The 18,371-nt window shown below is 36.2% G+C and overlaps 1 pseudogene; it reads right to left on the reverse strand.

Moving 5' to 3' along the window:
* Window positions 1–838: 838 nt before the first annotated feature.
* Window positions 839–17,762, reverse strand: LOC145713737 (ER membrane protein complex subunit 3-like; annotated as a pseudogene).
* Between the last annotated feature and the right edge of the window lie 609 nt (window positions 17,763–18,371).

Genomic DNA, 18,371 nt, shown 5'->3' on the forward strand with positions numbered 1-18,371 from the left:
TAGGTTAAAAATTATATAATAAGGAAAGTTATACCAGGTAATTGCCAATAAGAAATGAGGGATTATAATCTTACTATCAGAGACAGTTGAATTGAGATAAAAATGGATTTACAAAGATAAAAAAAAGCAGTTTCTAAAGCTGAAGGCAAAAATTCACAAGGAATATGTGTGATATTAAAACTTATACACCCAATCACACACCAAAAATATTCACAGAACAAAACTACAGTAAGTTCAAGGGGAAAAAAGAAGAAAATCACTAATAATAGATGATTCTAACACATTTCCCTTGATCCAAAAATGTTCAAGTAGAGACATATGTAGTTATTGTAAAGAAGACATAAACAACATAATCCCAAAAGTGATGCTATAAAGATATTCTGAATTGTAATTCTTAATAGACAAGACACTTATTTTTCAGGAGAATATGGAACATTTGCAACAATTTTGATTCTATCAGAGGCTGTTAAAAAAATCTTGAGCCCAAACGGAAATACAGATTAAAATTGCCAAATTTTATGAAGATAATGATAATGAAAACACAACATATCAGAATCTACCTAAAGCAACAGTCAGAGGATATTTTGAAGCATTAAATATCTATATGAGGGGTGGGAAGTAGGCAAAATGGCTGAAGAGAGTCAAAAAGTACACATTTCCATTTGTAAAATAAATAATTCATAAGGATATAATGTTGAGAATAGTGACTAAAATCAATAATCCTGTGTTGCATATTGAAAGTTACTAAGAGAGTAGATCTTAAAATTCTTATCACAAAACCAATTTTGTACCTATGTATGGTGACACCTATGACATGGTGACCTATGTATGGTGTTAATTAGACATATTGTGGTGGTCATTTCACAAAATAAATATAGAATCATTGTGGTGTCCACGTGAAACCAACATACTATTAAATATCAATTATATCTCAATAAAGAAGAAAGAAATGGGTAGATGTGGTCAAAATTTATAAACTTCTAATTATAAGATAAATCAGTTCTGGAAATGTAACGTATAGCATGGTGACTATAGCTAACAATAGCGTATTGTATATTTGAAAGTAGCTAAGAGAGTAGATCTTAAAAGTTCCTATCACAAGGAACAAAATAGTAACTATGTGAATTACTATGCTAATATTAGCAAAACTTTTGCTCTGTATATCAAATCATTATGTTGTCCTCCTTAAACTTTTACATTGTTACATGTCAATTATACCTTAATAAAACTAGAAAAATAAATCAAAAAAACATTTATAATTAGAAATGCAAATAAAGGAATTGAACATCCCATTAAAAAGCATGATCAAATAAAGGAATTTAACATTCCATTAAACAAGCATGATAGTCACAAACTATAGTAAGGAGATGAAAATAATAAAGGTAAAAACAGAAATTATTGGATTAAGAAACAATATCCCTGTTAAATCTCCATTTATATAAACAGCCCAGAGAGACCGCATTAATATGCAGTACCCAAGGAATCCCCCATTTCCATTCTGACCTCCAGAAAGCTCTATCTGGAGGGTTTGGTCACAGCCTCTCCCTCTGAGTTCCCTTCCTTGTGATATTCAAGCTGCAGTTCATGCTTTTGCCAAAAGCATGTCAACATACCACCATCATCAAACTTCTCTCCTAAGAAGTGTCAACAAGGCATGAAAACATAAAAATAATCTCTCTCAAACAGAGGAATTGAACCTCTACAGAATGGTGCTAATTCTGTCTGAAAAACTTATAGGTATAAAAGAAGATTGTGAAATCACATACTCCAAGGCCAACAGACAAAAATCTGGTTGCAGTGGTCCACTTTGGCAGTCATTGGTGGATTTGCAAAAGGCAGTGCAGGGCTGAACAGGGGGTAGGTTACTGGGAGAAAATGAGGCACACAGTGGGAGGGAGGTGAGAGAAGGTTTAGGTAGCCTATAAAAGGGTGGGGTAATGGAGGGTGAATGCCCTGTTCTCTAGTAGGGACTGTCTATACAATCCACACTGTACATTAGCTGACAGTGATGAGGGAAAAGATAAGTCAACGAACATAATGTAGTTTAAGGTCAACAAATAATGGATCTGCTTTAATATACATATGAATTTTCCAAGCAGAATTGGTACAAGAGTAAGCAAAGCTTTTCTTGATATTGTTTACCCTTTGCACAATGTCCTTTTCACTAAAAAAATTAACAAAATAAAAAATGGAGCTAAATGTGATATCACCTGGAGGTTAAATCCAAGATGGCAGCTCTGAGAGTTTCAGACCAGTGGGCTCTACAAGAGGGAGAGAAGATGGAGGTTGGGAGCTTGACCTCATGGGATCAACCAGCTTTCTGGATTTTCACTTAACTGGAGAAAATCTTTTGTATCCATCACTTTTCTAAGATATTAAAAAAACACATTTTCTGGGATATCTTAACCTGAGATTGGAAGTCCAGCTCCAATCTCAAATGACAGTGAAGGTATATCTATGATCACGTATTGGAGGTGGTAGAGCTGAAATGGACATAGAAACACACACACACACACACACACACACACACACACACATTAACACAACAAACACACATACACAGAGTAATCTCAGATTAAAAAAAAAAAAGCAAATCAGGATGGTTTGATAGAGACAAGTGTCTTTTCTTTCTTGATTACAGGAATCAATAGGAAAATTAGTATCAACCCTTGGTATAAAAACAGCACCCTGCCACTTCCTTGGGACAGTTGATCCAGATGGAATTATTCCTGGTCATCCCTTAACTATGTGTCTGCCAGTAATTGCCCTCTCTTATTCATAATAACTGGGAAATTGGTCATATAATTCAACTGAGAAGCAATATACAGTACAACACAACATTTTGCCAATGGATTTGATATATTCTGAACCCCAGATCATGAACTCACATGATTTAACCTGTCTTTGATGATCCCAAAGGCACCTGAGAATCTAGCGGTGTCTCAGAGTCACTGATTATTGCTAGAAAATACTAGGAAATACAGCAGGTTTGGTAAGTCTATCCTGGATCTGGGTATTCACTTTGAAAATACTTTATTTGAATAAGACTTACAACATATTTGCTCTGCATGTCATTCTGCAAACACAAAATGAACAATACAGGGAGCTGCACTTTGTTCATCCATAGTTACTACATTTTTGATAATGAAAATGCATTATTTGTATAAATGAAGTTATAAAAACACTAACAAAAAATTAAAGGTAAAATTCAGGGTGTTTGTATCCAAAGAAAACAAGAGTTTACTGTGGTGAGAAATCAGCCAAACTGCCCATAATAGTGAGGAATAGTTAACATGTATAGCTCATGTATCCTCCTTTTTATTCTGAGAGGCTCCAGCTCACATGATAGCTACAGGGTTATGCAGTACTCCAAGTTTCTGACAAAGCTGATCCCTTTGGCCTTCAAAAATTAGAAGTCTGTAATTCCTTTCTGAATATGGCTTCAAAGTGGATGTCTTGGCCATGAGCTCCTCTTCGACATTATCTAGTGCCCACTGGTGATCCATAGATTCCCATTCCATCTTGAAAGCTTTGTTGGTGTCTGTGAACATGGCTATGGTGGCTCCACACTTCTGATCCTGCAACATTCACTAACCATTCAGTCAGTGGCATTATCCTGGCCCAGAATCAGAGTAAATACTCTGAGGCCTGAAGACATTGAGGAAGTACCAGGATGAATAACTCACCTAGGATGCATCTAATGTGAATGAATTCTTTGCTGTAGCATAGGCTTAAAGAGAGAAACAGTGGATCTTGTTTCTGATGAAGCCTGACGTGATATGTTGATCCATTTACAAATAAGAAACATACAAAGCAGATGGGGTGTGTATGTGTGTGTGTGTGAGTGTGTGTGTGTGTGTGTGTGTGTGTGTGTGTGTGTATAATATGGAATATTACTCAGCCATAAAAAATGAGATCTTATCATTGTGACAACACGGAGGGACCTAGGGGGTATAATGGTAATTGAAATAGCTCAGACAGAAAGAAGAATACCAGGGGCGCCTGGTTAAGAGTCCAACTTCGGCCCAGGTCATGACCTCACGGTCCATGAGTTTGAGCCCCGCGTTGGGCTCCGTGCTGACAGCTTGGAGCCTGGAGCCTGCTTTGGGTTCTGTGTCTCCCTCTCTCTCTGCCTCTCCTGAGCTCATGCTTGCACTCTGTCTCTGTCAAAAATAAAGAAACTTAAACAAAATTAAAAAAAGAAAGATGAATACCATATGATTTCAGTCACGTTGAGAATCTTAAAAATAAACAAAACAAAGGAACAAGCAAAAATCAGACTCAATATAGAGGAGAAACGGTGATTGCCAGAGGGGAAGTGGGTGGAGTAATGGGAAAAACAGTAATTGTTTTTCACAGAGATGGAAAACACAGCATAGGGAATATTGTCAATAATATTGTAATAATGTCATATGGTGGCTACACTTACCCTGGTGAACATTGAGTAATGCATAGAATTGTCAAATCAATATGTTGCACATATGAATGTAATATAACATTGTATGATAATTATACTTCAATTTAAAAATAAATAAATAAATAAATAAATAAATAAGAAATAAAGAATCATAGAGAGGGTATCTGTAACATTACATTTCATCATGTCTGTGAGCATTGTGGGATGAGTCAGAGAAGAAGTAAGGTACTACATTCCTTTTAGTTTTTTTTTGAAAAATCAACTTCCAGTTTGTTGAAGAAATATTTTCTGACTGGTTAAGTGGGAAAACTAATCACTGTACTGTTATTTAGTTGTACTGCCAAAAGTACGTTCAAGTTTTAAACCCAGATACCTATGAATGAGGACTTGGAAAGAGGGTCTTTGAAGATGTAATCAGGTAAAGTAAAATGAGGTCATTAGTGCAGGCCCTAATCCAATACAATTTATGGCATTATAAGGAACTGGAAATGCCATTGAAGACAAGAATATGTGGGCAGAACATGTGATGACAGAAGCAAAGTCTACAGTGACATTGCTGCAAGCAAGGAACATCAGAGATTGATGGTCACCGCCAGAAGCCAGGAAGAGGCACAGATTCTCCCTAGTGTACCAATGTGCAAGGCCCTACTGGCACCTTGATTTCAAGATTTTATTATCCAGAACTGTGAGAAACTCAATTTCTGTTATGTTAAGCTACTAGCTTGTATATTTTATTGCACATGGAAACTAATAGAGAACCTTAGTTTTGTTTCTTTTTTGGATTTGTTGCTTTGCTGTGATTAACAATAAGGCTGTATCTTATGATGGGAGCAGCAGTAGCAGTAGCATTTACTGGTTACATGCACTTACTAAGAAGCTACACATCCTCAGTTCACATCTAAACCTTAAAACTTAGCAGCGCTATCAACAATAGCCAAATTATGGACAGGGCATAAATGTCCATCAGCTGATGAATGCATAAAGAAGATGTGGTTATATATACAATGGAATTCAACTTGCTAATGAGAAAGAATGAAATGATGCCATTTGCAGCAACATAGATAGAACTGGAAGGTATTATGCTTAGTGAAATAAGTCATAGAAGGACATATATTATATGTTTTCACTCATATGTGGAACTTGAGAAACTTAGCAGAAGACCATGGAGGAAGGAGGGGTAAAAATAGTTACAGAGAGGGAGGGAGGCAAACCATAAGAGACTCTTAAATACAGAAAACAAACTGAGGGTTGATGAGGGGCAGGTACGGGAGAGGGGAAAATGGGTAATGGGCATTGAGGAGGGCACTTTTTGGGATGAGCACCGGGTGTTGTGTGTGAGCAATGAATCACAGTAGTCTAACCCCGAAACCGGGAGTACACTGTACACACTGTATGTTAGCCAACTTGACGATAAATTATATTATAAAAAAAATAAAGTGAAAATATAACTTGCCAGCCCTGCCTGTGCTGTACGTCAGTTCCCAGATTTTGAAAGTTGGGCAAAAAAAAAAAAAAAAATGTAGTTGTTCCTCATAAATTGTTGTGAAGCTTAATGAGTAAGTATAGCTTTAGCACTAATGCCAGTTTTGGGCAAGGAAAAAGCAACAATAAATGTAAATCATGCTATCATTAATACTACATCAGAATGGACAATTAAAGTTTTGACTGCCGTTTTTATTATTGTGTGCATTTATGTTGTATGGCATGGATTGACCTTCATAATATAACATTCATGATAAAAAAATGTTTACAAGGCTGTAGGTAAGATATATGTATATTCTTTTTCAGAACTTCTAACATGGTCATACCATTTTCTCACTTTACATGCTGTAGGAAGCACTCATATAATCAGCAGATACTATGTTCAGTCACTTTTTTATCATCTGTGTTCAGTCTTAGAGTTCCCAGGCTCCACCAACCCAAAACAGTGTTTCAGTGTTTCTTGACTATGAAACATCTTCCCTTTGGGAATAGTTTTCTGGCTTTCATTCACAATGTTACTCATCTAGGCCTAAATATCCAGACCCTAATCTGGACCATCCTGGTAAGATAAGGCAGTGATTGTAGGAAGTGCCATTTTCTGTGTCTAGACAAACACCCAAAACCTTAGATCGGTTTAGAGATGCCTCCTAATCTGAACTTGAGCTGATTACTATTAAAAGTGCTGTGCATGTAAATATTTTCCTTTCCTTTTACTATTTTGGTTGCACAAGTAAGATACTTTAAATTAATGTTTTAATTCACCTGTGTTGGTTGCTCTGGGCCCTGGGCTAAAGAAGCCTGTGACTAAACTTCCTCCTGAATCCTGCTGTTGAAGCATCCCTCATCTAAAAGCTGTGGACTGAGTCCTGGGCCATCTCAGGCACTTGCCTCCCATTCCCTCCTCTGTGGGTTCCCTGCTTGACTAACTGGGAGGTTAAACCCATCAACCTGCTTATTTGAAGAGAAAAGAAAGAATCATGTTGTGAAAGTACTTTCGTCTTATGACCTTCACTAAACCCTGGGGAGTGGAGACATCCTAGGACTGAGGAATGTAAGGTTTATTTGAGAGACATAATTGTTCTTCCTTAGACATCTGTAGTGTCCCTGAAGCCACTCACTGGGACTGTTATGTCATAGATTCATAACTTAATGCTGTGGCTACTGTATTACCTAATTCCTTGCGTTAGGAATATTCTATATCTGACCACATTCTTATTGGCATGGATGGGAATATTGATTTTTTTCTTGTTATTTTTTGCTTCTAAACCCAAGTGTTTTTATTACAAATAAAAATGGAAAAGATAGGGGAGGAAAAATCATTAGAACCCTTAATGTCTATTACTTACAGATAAACATTTTTCATTGCAAATTTTTTTTAGAAATTTTACTATGTAAATGTAATTATATTTGATGACTGTAATGAGGAAATATCCTTCTGACAGTTTTGTAAACGGCTTTTTATGGTGAGGAAAGCAGGCCCCATCTTCAGATGTTTGGGACTCAGCTAAGAATGTGGGTCCCCGTGAAGGGGGCTGAACTACCCTGGGTTGTTGGGAGACTAAGGGATCCAGATTCAAGTCACCTCTTTCCTGTTGTGGGGCTCAATGACCCACCTACCTCATAAGTCAAACCATTGGCATCAGTCTGGCCACAATGAGCATGGGTCCTGCTTGAAGGGTGTCCTGGAGCTGCTTTCCTCTAAAGGCAGGGATGCAGGAGTGAAGGCAAGTAAAAACTCTTGAGTCTCAGCCTCTCCCTCTGTAAAATGGGGGTGATAATACTTCACAAACAGGATCACTAAGAACAGTCAGTGATACACATGAGCAAGCCCATGGCCCTGTGGTTACTGCAGGATTATGAATGTCTACATGAATTCAGGCCACTTCTTTTTCCTTTTCAACTTTGTTTTTAAGGTGTAGATGAGGACAGGAAGAGAAAAAGGCCCTGGTGGTCCCATGACATGTGGCCCTGGTGGTCCCAGGTCCATTATGACATGCATCTGTTATAATCACTACTTAATTGTATCAAGGTCATTGTCACTAACCTAGTGTCTGGCACATCAGGGAAATATAGTTACACCAGGAAAACATACTGATAGCTGGATTTATCGCCCCTTGTGCAGCTCTTCATGCTGATAGCCAAACTCATATCAGGTGCCTGATGGAGGCTGATTCTGAGGATCTGTGTCCTGATGGCTGCTGAAGCTTCTACTCCAGATTCAAGGGCAACAGTCCTCAGGAGAACCCAACCCTTCACATACCTGGTAGGATATGAATCCTAGCTCAAGTGAGTTCATAGATATGAATAAAAGTATGCTCTGGAACAGCTCCTTTGAGTTTCACTAACTAGCCTAAAAGTAGAGAAGCTACCTTGATCTCCTCATGGGAAAAGAGGTTTAGCGGTTGGAATATCATTCCTCAGCAGCTACATGGTTTGTAGTAGCCCTTAAGGCTCATCTTAGAGAAGTCTGCCATTGTCTAAAAGCAATGAATGGCTTCCCCCTGCAAGAAATATTCAACAGGACTCTGAGTGTAAAGAAAAGACCAAAAGTGATGGTATGAAAGTAGGAATCACAAAGCAGTCAAAATAAATATTTTATAAAATAATTAGTTAAGGAAGTAACAAAATAAAAGGATGCAAAATATCACACATTATACCTAAAATGTGGGGAGGAAAAGATTAAGAGTGGGGTAAAGCTAAAATGACCATCAATTTAATATATACTTTATGTAGAAGAGGTTATATACAAACCTAATAGTGACTACAAATCAAAACCACTATTATATATGCAAAGAATGAAAAGAAAAAAATCCAAATATATCACTAAAGAAAACCAGCAAACCCTGAAACAGAGAAAGAGAATAAAGGATCAGAGAAAGAGCAGAAACAACCACAACACAGGTGATCAAATGGCAATAAATATATAACTATCAATAATTACTTTGAATGTAAATGGAATAAATGCTCCAATAAAAAACATAAAGTGAAAGAATGGATTAAAAAAACAAGACTTATCTATATGCTGCCTATAGGAGACTAATTTTAGACCTAGAAACATCTAAAGATTGAAATTTATCATACAAATGGATGTCAAAAGAAATGCTGAATAGCAATACTTATATTAGACAAAAGAGATTTTAAAACAAAGACTATAACAAGAGACAAAGAAGGACATGGTATAATAAAAAAGAGGACAACCCAACAAGAGAATATAACAATTGTAAATATTTATGCATTGAACATGGAGCACCCAAATACATAAAACAGTTAATAATATACATAAAGTAACTAATCCATAGTAATATAATAATAATAGGGGACTTTAACATTCCACTTACAACAATGGACAAATCATCCAAACAGAATATCAAAAAGGAAACCATGGCTTTGAGTGACACACTGGACCAGATGGATTTATTTAGAACATTCCATCCTAAAACAGCAGAATACACATTCTTTTCAAGTGCACAAGGAACATTCTCCAGAATAGATTACATGTTAGGCCACAAAACACGTCTCAACAATTTTAAAAAGATCCGAGTTATATAGGACATGGATATTTTCTGCCACAATGCTATGAAACTAGAAATCAACCATATGAAAAAATCTGGAAAGAACACAAACACATGGAGGTTAAATAACATGCTACTAAACAATGAATGGGTCAACCAGGAAATCAAAGAAGAAATCCAAAAGTACATGGAAACAAATGAAAATACAATAGTCCAAAACATTTAGGATGCAGCAAAAGTGGTTCTAAAAAGATAGTTTATCACAATACTTTGCCCACCTCAAAAAGCAGGAAAAATCTCAAATAAACAACCTAACTTTACACCTTAAGGAGCTAGAAAGAGAACAACAAAGCCCAAAACAGCAGAAGGAAAGGAAGGAAATAATAAAGATTAGAGCATAAATAAATGATATAGAAACAAACAAACAAACCAAACAGAACAGATCAATAAAATCGGGAGTTGGTTCTTTGAAAAAATCAACAACATTAATAAACCTCTAGTCAGACTCATTAAGAAACAAAGAGAAATATCTCAAATAAATAAAATTACATGCAAAAGAGGAGAAATAACAACCTAGACCATGGAAATACACAGAATTAAACAGAATATTATAAAAACTTATATGCCAACAAACTGGACAACCTAGAGGAAATGGATAAATTCCTAGAAACATATAACCGACCAAAACTAAAGCAGGAAAAAATAGAAATTTGAATAGACAAATTACAGGCAGAGAGATTGAATCAATATTCAAAAACTTTCCAACGAACGAAAGTCCAGGACCAGAAAGCTTCAGAGGCAAATTCTAGCAAACATTCAAAGAAGAGTTAATACCTATTCTTCTCAAACTATTTCAAAAAAATAGAAAAGGAAGGAAAACTTCCATTTTCATTATATGAGGCCAGCATTACAAAACAAGATACCAAAACGAGATAAAGACACCACAAAGAAAGAGAACTACAGGCCAGTATCTTTGATGTACATAGATGCAAAAATCCTCAATGAAATACTAGCAAACCAAAGTCAACAATATATTTTAAAAAATCTTTCACCACAATCAAGTGGGATTTATTCCTGGTATGTCAGGGTGGCTCAATATTCACAAATCAATCAACGTTATACATCACATCATTAAGAAAAAGGATGAAACCCATATGATCATTTCAATAGATGCAAAGTACAACATTTGACAAAACATGTGACAAAGTACATCAACTCATTATAAAAGCCCTCAACAAAGTAGGTTTAAAGGAATGTACCTCAACATAAAAAAGGCCATATATGAAAAACCCACAGCCATCATCATACTCACTGGGGAAAAACTGAGAGCTTTCCCCATAAGGTTAGGAGCAAGACAAGAATGCCCACTCTCACCATAAGAAACAATTGTTGGAGAGGATGTGGGGAAAAGGGAACCCTCCTCCACTGTTGAGAATGCAAACTGATGCAGCTACTGTGTAAAACAGTATGGAGTTTCCTCAAACGGTTAAAAATAGGACTACTGTATGATCCAGTAATTGCATTTCTGTATATCTATCTCCAAAATACAAAACACTAATTCAAAGTGATACATACACCCCTATGTTTATAGAGGCATTATTTACAATAGCCAAATTATTGAAGCAGTCCAAGTGTCCATTGATAGATGAATGGATAAAGAAGATGTGGTATATATACACAATGGAATATTATTCAGCCATGAAAAGAATGAAAAATGGATGGAGCTAGTGACTACAATGCTAAGTGAAATGTCAGACAGAGAAAGAAAAATACTATATGATTTCACTCATATTTGGCATTTAAGAAACAAAACAAATGAGCAGAGAGAGAGAAACCAAGAAACTTAACTATAGACAACAAACTGATGTTTACCAGAGGGAAAGTGGGAGGGGAAATGGGTGAAATAGGTGATGGGGATTGAGGAGTACACTTGTTGTGATGAGCACTGGGTGACGTATGGAATTGTTGAATTATGATACACCTGAAACTAATATAACACTGTATGTTAATTAAATAAATTAAATAAAATTAAACTTTTAAAACAGGAATGACGTACTGATTATGTTTGAACCTTGAAAATGTTAAGCCAAGAGAAAGAAGCTGAATGTTGAAAAGATGGCATATTGTATGATTCCATTTATATGAAATGCCTAGAGAATTCCATCAATATGCCCAATATACCCAAGGAATTCCACCCTTTCCATCCAGACTTCTAGAAAGCTCAGTCTAATGTGTTTAGGTCACAGCCCCTCCTTCCCACTTTCCTTCCTTGAGATGTTCAAGCTGCAGTTCAGATTTTTATCACAAGGTGGCACCAAAGCACCATTATCATCAAATATTTCCTTGGTGTCTGCAAGTAGTAATACTAAACACAATAATCTCCCCAAACTCCAGGCTTTGAACGTACACAATATGATTCTACTTCTGTCTGAAATAAACTGGTAGGTGTAAGATAAAATTCTGAAAGCATATATTTCAGGGCCTGGCTACGTTGAAAAGCTTGATGGCAGTGATGTGATTTGCCCCACTGTGGCAGGTATTCCAGTGGTGGTGCAGTAAGAAGAAGGGGTAGGTGATGAAAGAGAATGGGGCATAAGATTGGGGTCTGGGCAGCCGTCTCTTGTGTCATGGACAGAGGATGAAAGACAGAGAGCGGGAAGAAGGTATTGCAGCCTATACAAGGGTGGGGTAATAGAGGGTGAACATGCCATTCTCTGGTAAGGACCCTCTGTACAGTCCACACTGTACCTCAGCAGAAAGTGATGAAGAAAGAAGGAAATCAATGAACACCATGTAGTCTGGGGTCAACAGCAAATGGATCTGCTAATATATTTATGAATTTTCCTTGTAAAATTGGTATCACAGTATATAAACTCTTTCATATTTTTATAGTCTTTGCAAAATGTACTCTTCACTAAAAGAGAGGTACAGAAATGGAAATAAGTGTGATGTTACTTAGTGTTGAGATCCAGGATGGCAACTCTGAGAGTCTCAGCAAAGGAGACTCTGCAAGGGGAGGGAGGATGGAGGTTGGGAGCTTAACTTCATGGAATCAGAGCTCTTTGGAATTTCACTCAACTCAAACAATCCTTCTGTATCCATCACTTTTCTGATACTAAAAAAACACCCACATTTTATGGGATATCTAATCCTGATATTGGAGGTCTAGCTCTGGTCTGAACTGACAGTAAGCTATAACTGTAAGCGTGTTTTGGAGGTGGTAGAGTTGGAGGGGACAAAGAAAGACACACAGTCAATTAAAAAAATTAAAACGAACACAGTATTGTTTAATTTGTAGAGTCAACAGTTGTTTGTTCTTGATTACAGCATTCAACAGGGAAATTACATTCACCTCTTGGTACATAAATGGCATCTGCCACTCCCTTGGGACAGTTGATCCAAAAGGCATTATTCCTGGGAAAGCCTTAACTATATGTTTGCCAGTTTTCTCTCTCTCCCTTCTCACTTAGATAGAAACTCTCTTACAAGAAATAAAGTCATATTCAACCAAGTAGATATATACAGTACAGCACCACTGAATTGTCAATGGATTTGATATATTCTGAACTCCAGATGAAGATCTCACATTATTGAATGTGTCTTTGATGATTCCCAAAGCACTTGAAATGTGGCATGTCTCAGGGTCACTGATTTTCACTGAACATTGTTAAACAATATAGCTTTACTAAGTCTGTGCTGGCTTGGGGTATTTACTCTGAAAAGAACCTATTTGAAAAAGGTTTTGACACATTTGCTTTGTATGTCATTCTGTAGGCTCAAAATGAACAACATAGGGAGCTTCAATTTGTTCATCCATAACTGCTACATTTTCAGCAATGAAATGCATCATTTGTCTAAAGAAAGAATTAAAAACACTAACAAAAAATTAAAGGTTACATGCAGTGTGTTTTGATCCCAAGGAAAGAAAAGAGTTTTTTGTGTTTAGAAGGCAGGCTGACAGTACATAATAACTAGGTATACTTGGCAAGGCTTTTTCCACCAATGGAGTTTTTGCTAAGTTTTGTATATTTTCCCCAGCTTTGGTTTTCCCTTTTCTCTTATTTTCACTACTGGACTCACCAGTCTTCATCCATGAGCTCATCTTTGATATCATTTAGTACCCGCTAGTGATGTGTCAGCTCTGAAACTTCCTACTCTGTCTTGAAACCTGTGTTGGTGCCTGGGCATGGCCATGGTGGCTCCAGATATCTGTTCCTGCATCATTTGTGATTGGTCAGCAGCATTATCTTGACCCAGAATAAGAGTAAATGCTCTGAATCCCAAAGATACTGAGGAAGTAACAGGATGGAGAACTCACCCAGGGTGCCTCTAATGTAAGTGGTTGAATTCCTTCTTGTCACATAGTCTTAAAAGACAGTTTCTGGGGAAATAGTACCTTGCTTGCGACAAAGCCTGAAAATATCATATTGATCCATTTACCAATAAGATTCATAGTGAGTATATGTGGTATATACATAAAATGTAATATTACTCAGCCATAACAAAGGTGAGATCTTGCTATTTGTGAGAACACGAATGGACCTAAAGGGAGTTGTGTTAAGGGAAATAAGTCAGACAAAGATAAATACCACATGATTTCAATTATATGAATTATATGTCAAAACTAGAAGAACAAATTAACAAGCAAAGAAACAATAACAACAAAAAGTAGACTCTTAAGTACCAAGTATAAACTGGTGGTTGCCAGAGGGGGTGGGGTAGGTGAGAGGATAGGTGAAATACGTAAAAGGAATTAAGAGTTACCAACTTCCAGTTAAAAAATGAATAAGTCATGGAGAAGAAAAGAACAGCATAAAGAATATAATCAACAATGTTGTAATAATGTGGTATGGTGAGTATATTTACCAGGGTGAGCATTGTGTCATGTATAGAATTGTCTAATCAATATGTTGTAAAACTGAAACTAATATAACATTCTATGTCAAATATACTTAAATAAAACAAATAAATAAAATTAATTAATAAAAGAATAATAAGAAGGACCTTTCCTACATTGTCTTTCATCATGTCTGTGAGCATAATGGGATGAGTCAGAGGAGAATAGGTACTCTTAGTTTTTTGTTTTTTTTTAATCCCATCCTCTGGTTATTGAAATAATATTTTCTGCCTAGTTAGATGGGAAAAATCATTGTATCTGCTATATGATTGTATTTGCTCACAAAAGTTGCTGAGGTTCTAAAGCCTATGAATAAGACCCTATTTGGAAATGGTGTCCTTGCAAAATGCATCAGGTTAACGTGAGTTCATTCGGTCAGGCCCAATCCAACATGACTTATGGCATTATAAGAAGGTGAAAATGCCATTGAAGAACAAGAATGGGACACACAGGGAAAACATGCAATAACAGAGGTAGAGGTTGGAATATTATTGCCGGAAGCAATTAACATCAAGGATTAATGTTCACCACAAGAGGCCAGAAAGAGGCAAGGAGGATTGTCTCTAGTGTCTCAATGTGCAAGACCCCACTGACACTGGATTTCAGACTTTCAGCTTCCAGAACTGCAAGAAAGTCAATTTCTGTTGTTTTAAGTCACCAGTCTGTATACTTTATTACAGAAGTTCATATAAACTAATACAGTACCTTAGTTTTGTTTCTTTATTTCTGGATTTGTTGCCTTGGTGTGATTAAAATAAGGTGGTATCTTATGATATGAGCAGCAATATCATACACTGATTAGACATATTTACTCAGGAGCCACACAGTCTGTTTTTGAATTTATGTCTTGAATCTTACTAGGCCTGCTCTTACTGTGCTTCAGTTCCTTGATATTTAAAGTCAGGCAACAATAGCTCCTCCTGATAGATTGTAGTAAGAATTAATGAGTAAGTATAGGTTTAGCATTTACAGCAGTATTGGACAGGGGGCAGCAACAATGAATATTAATCATATTACTAATATCATTTCAGAATGGACCATTAAAGTTTCAACTGCCATTTTTATTATGTGCATTCACATTGTATGGCATTCATTGACTTTCATAATATAATATTTATCATAAAAATCAGTTTACAAAACTGTAGGTAGAATATTATCTCATTTCTTTTCTTAAATATAGTTATATTTGCATAGTAAAATCTCTGAAAAAATATATATATGCAAATGGAAACAGTGCTTATCCCTGAGTAATAAACTTTTAAGGGTTTCCAATGATTTATTTTTCCTCATGTCCTGTATTTTACATTTTTATTTACAACAAAAGCACTTGGGTTTAGAAGCGAAAAAATAAGACAAAAATAAATATCCTCAGCCATTCCCATTAGAAAGTGAGTCTGCATCAGATGTAGAAAATCTCTAAAGCAAGTGTATAGTGAAATAAGGTGTCATAAAATTAATTTTTGAATCTACCACATGACAGTCTTAATTAGGTGGCTTCGGGGACACAACAGATGCCTAGGGGAAAGGCAAGCATGTCTTTCAAATAAACCCTTACATTTCACAGTCCTATGATGTTTCCACTTCCCAGGATTTAGTGAAGGTCATGAGAGAAAATTACTATCAAAATGCTTCTTTCTGTTGACTACAAATAAAAGTCCCTTGAACTGAAAGCAGGCTCAAAGGTTTAAACTTCCAGTTAGCCAATCAGGGAACCCCCAGGGGAGGGAAACGGGGAGGCTGCATGATGGCCCAGCTTCCAGAGGGGAGATGCTTCAACATAGAGATTCAGGGAGAAGTCTAAACAAAAGCTCCTTTAGCCCAGGGTGCAGGTAAGCAAACACACATAGATTGAAACATCTCTGAAGTACCTTCATTGTGTAACTAAAATAGTAAACATAAATTAAAATATTAATGTGCCCAGCAGTTGTAATACAAATCAGCTCAAAACCAAAATGGTATGCATCCCTAAACCAAACTAAGGATTTGGGAGTTAGTCTGGACACAGGAAAATTAACTCCCTACAATCACTGTCCAACCTCACCAGGATATTCCAGAGTAGTTACACATGTACAGTTCTAGGTAAGTAACAGTGTGAATGAAAGCCAGAAAATTAGGCCTGAACAAATGAAGATGTTTCAGGTTCAGGAAACATTGAGACACAATTTGGGGCTAGCTGGAGCTTGGGAACTCTAAGTGTGAACACAGCTGATTTAAGTGAGTGAACATAGTATGTGCTCATTCTGTAAGTGTTCCCTACAGCATGTAAAGTGAGAAAATGGGTGTGTCCATGTTAGAAGCTCTGAAAGAGAACACATGTGTCAAGGAGGCAGAAATGGAGATCACTGTTTTGAGATGTGAATTTTTTCTTTTTATATTTCTTCCTTTCTCCTTTTCGATTAAATAGCCAGGCATCTATAAATAATACTTGTAATAAAACAATGCAATATTTCATTCACTGAAGGAGAAATGATAAAGATTTCAAGAGCAAAATCCCCAATTATTGGAACTGGTTACATCTGGGACATCATAGAAGAAGGCAAAGTGAGTGTCTCTTCTCTATGTAATGTTTACTTATGAATATTAAGGCAGAAAAGTCTGATATACTTTTTTTTCTATAACTATCTTAAATCTGTAATATTTCAAAACAACCATGGTTTCAATTCTTATTTTGAAAAATCATCTATAGTAATTTAGAGAAAGTGAAAACTATAGTTAATTCCAGGTAAAAATAAATAAATTGCAACCCCACCACTCAATTTTTTTTAAGTATCATATTTGTGCATTTCCTGCCTTTATTAGTTTGCTAGGGCTTTCATAACAAAACATAGATTACTGGCTAACTTAAACCATAGAAAGAAATGTTCTCAAAATTGTGAAAGCTAAAAGTCCAACGTCAAAGTGTCAGCAAATTTGTTTTCTTCTGAGGCTTTTCTTCTTGGCTTGTAGATGGCTGCCTACTCACTGTATCCTCACATAGCTACCACTAAATCTGTCTCTCTGTGACCTATTCTCCTTTTTATAAAGACACCATTTATATTGGTTTAGGGCCCACCTATACAATTTCATTTTATCTTAATTTCCCTTTGAATGTCTTGTCTCCAAAAATAATCACATTTTACGGTACTGGGTGTTAGGATTTCAATGCATGAATTTTGTGTGGACACAATTCAGTCCATTACATACCCATAATATTTTCCGTGTATGCAAATGTAATGCATATACATTACATGTATGTCTCATATATCTGAAGACTCAAAATTTGCTAAAGATTATGAAACCAGTAATTAAATGTGCCCAATTTTCTCCCACTCTAACCATTGGGATATGCAGTCTTTCTCTGTAAGGCCTGAGGCCAGCACAGGGGAAGTCACTACCCACAGACCTGTAGGTAAGGACCAATCCAGTATTTGAGATTCATGTCTCCATTTTTCAGTCTGTTGTACAGCAGACCCATCTTCACACTCTGTTATTCTGTATGGTCTCCTTTCTGGCAGTCAATGGGAGACTGCTATTGCAATTTCAAAATGGAAATTAAAAAAGAAGATCAGAAATAAAATCAAATAGCTATAATATCTGATAAGAGGTTTATACCCAAAATATATATACAAATGCATGCAACTCAATAGCAAAAAGGGGAAAAAAAAAAACAAACAAACAATGCAATCTACAAATGGACATTAGGTCTGAATAGGCAGTATTCCAAGGAGACATAGAGATGGTCAACAATACATAAAAATATGCTCACATCACTAATCATCAGGGAAATGCAAAACAAAACCACAACGAGATTTATCTCTCCCATGTTTAGAATGGCTATCATGAAAACAAAAACAGATAACAAGTGTTGAAGAATATGAGGAAAATGGCACCCTTGTGTCCTGTTACTAGAAATGGAAACTGGTGTAGCCACTATAAAATACCATTATAGAAGTTCATAAAAAAAAAAAAAATAGAACTACCATATGATCCAGCAATTCTACTTTTGGGTACTTATCTGATGGAAACAAAAACACTAACTTGAAAAGATATATGCACCTTCCACGTTAATTGCAGCATTATTAAC

This window comes from Panthera onca, chromosome X (genome assembly GCF_046562875.1).
Source record: "Panthera onca isolate mPanOnc1 chromosome X, mPanOnc1 haplotype 2, whole genome shotgun sequence".
Taxonomy (NCBI): Eukaryota; Metazoa; Chordata; class Mammalia; order Carnivora; family Felidae; genus Panthera; species Panthera onca.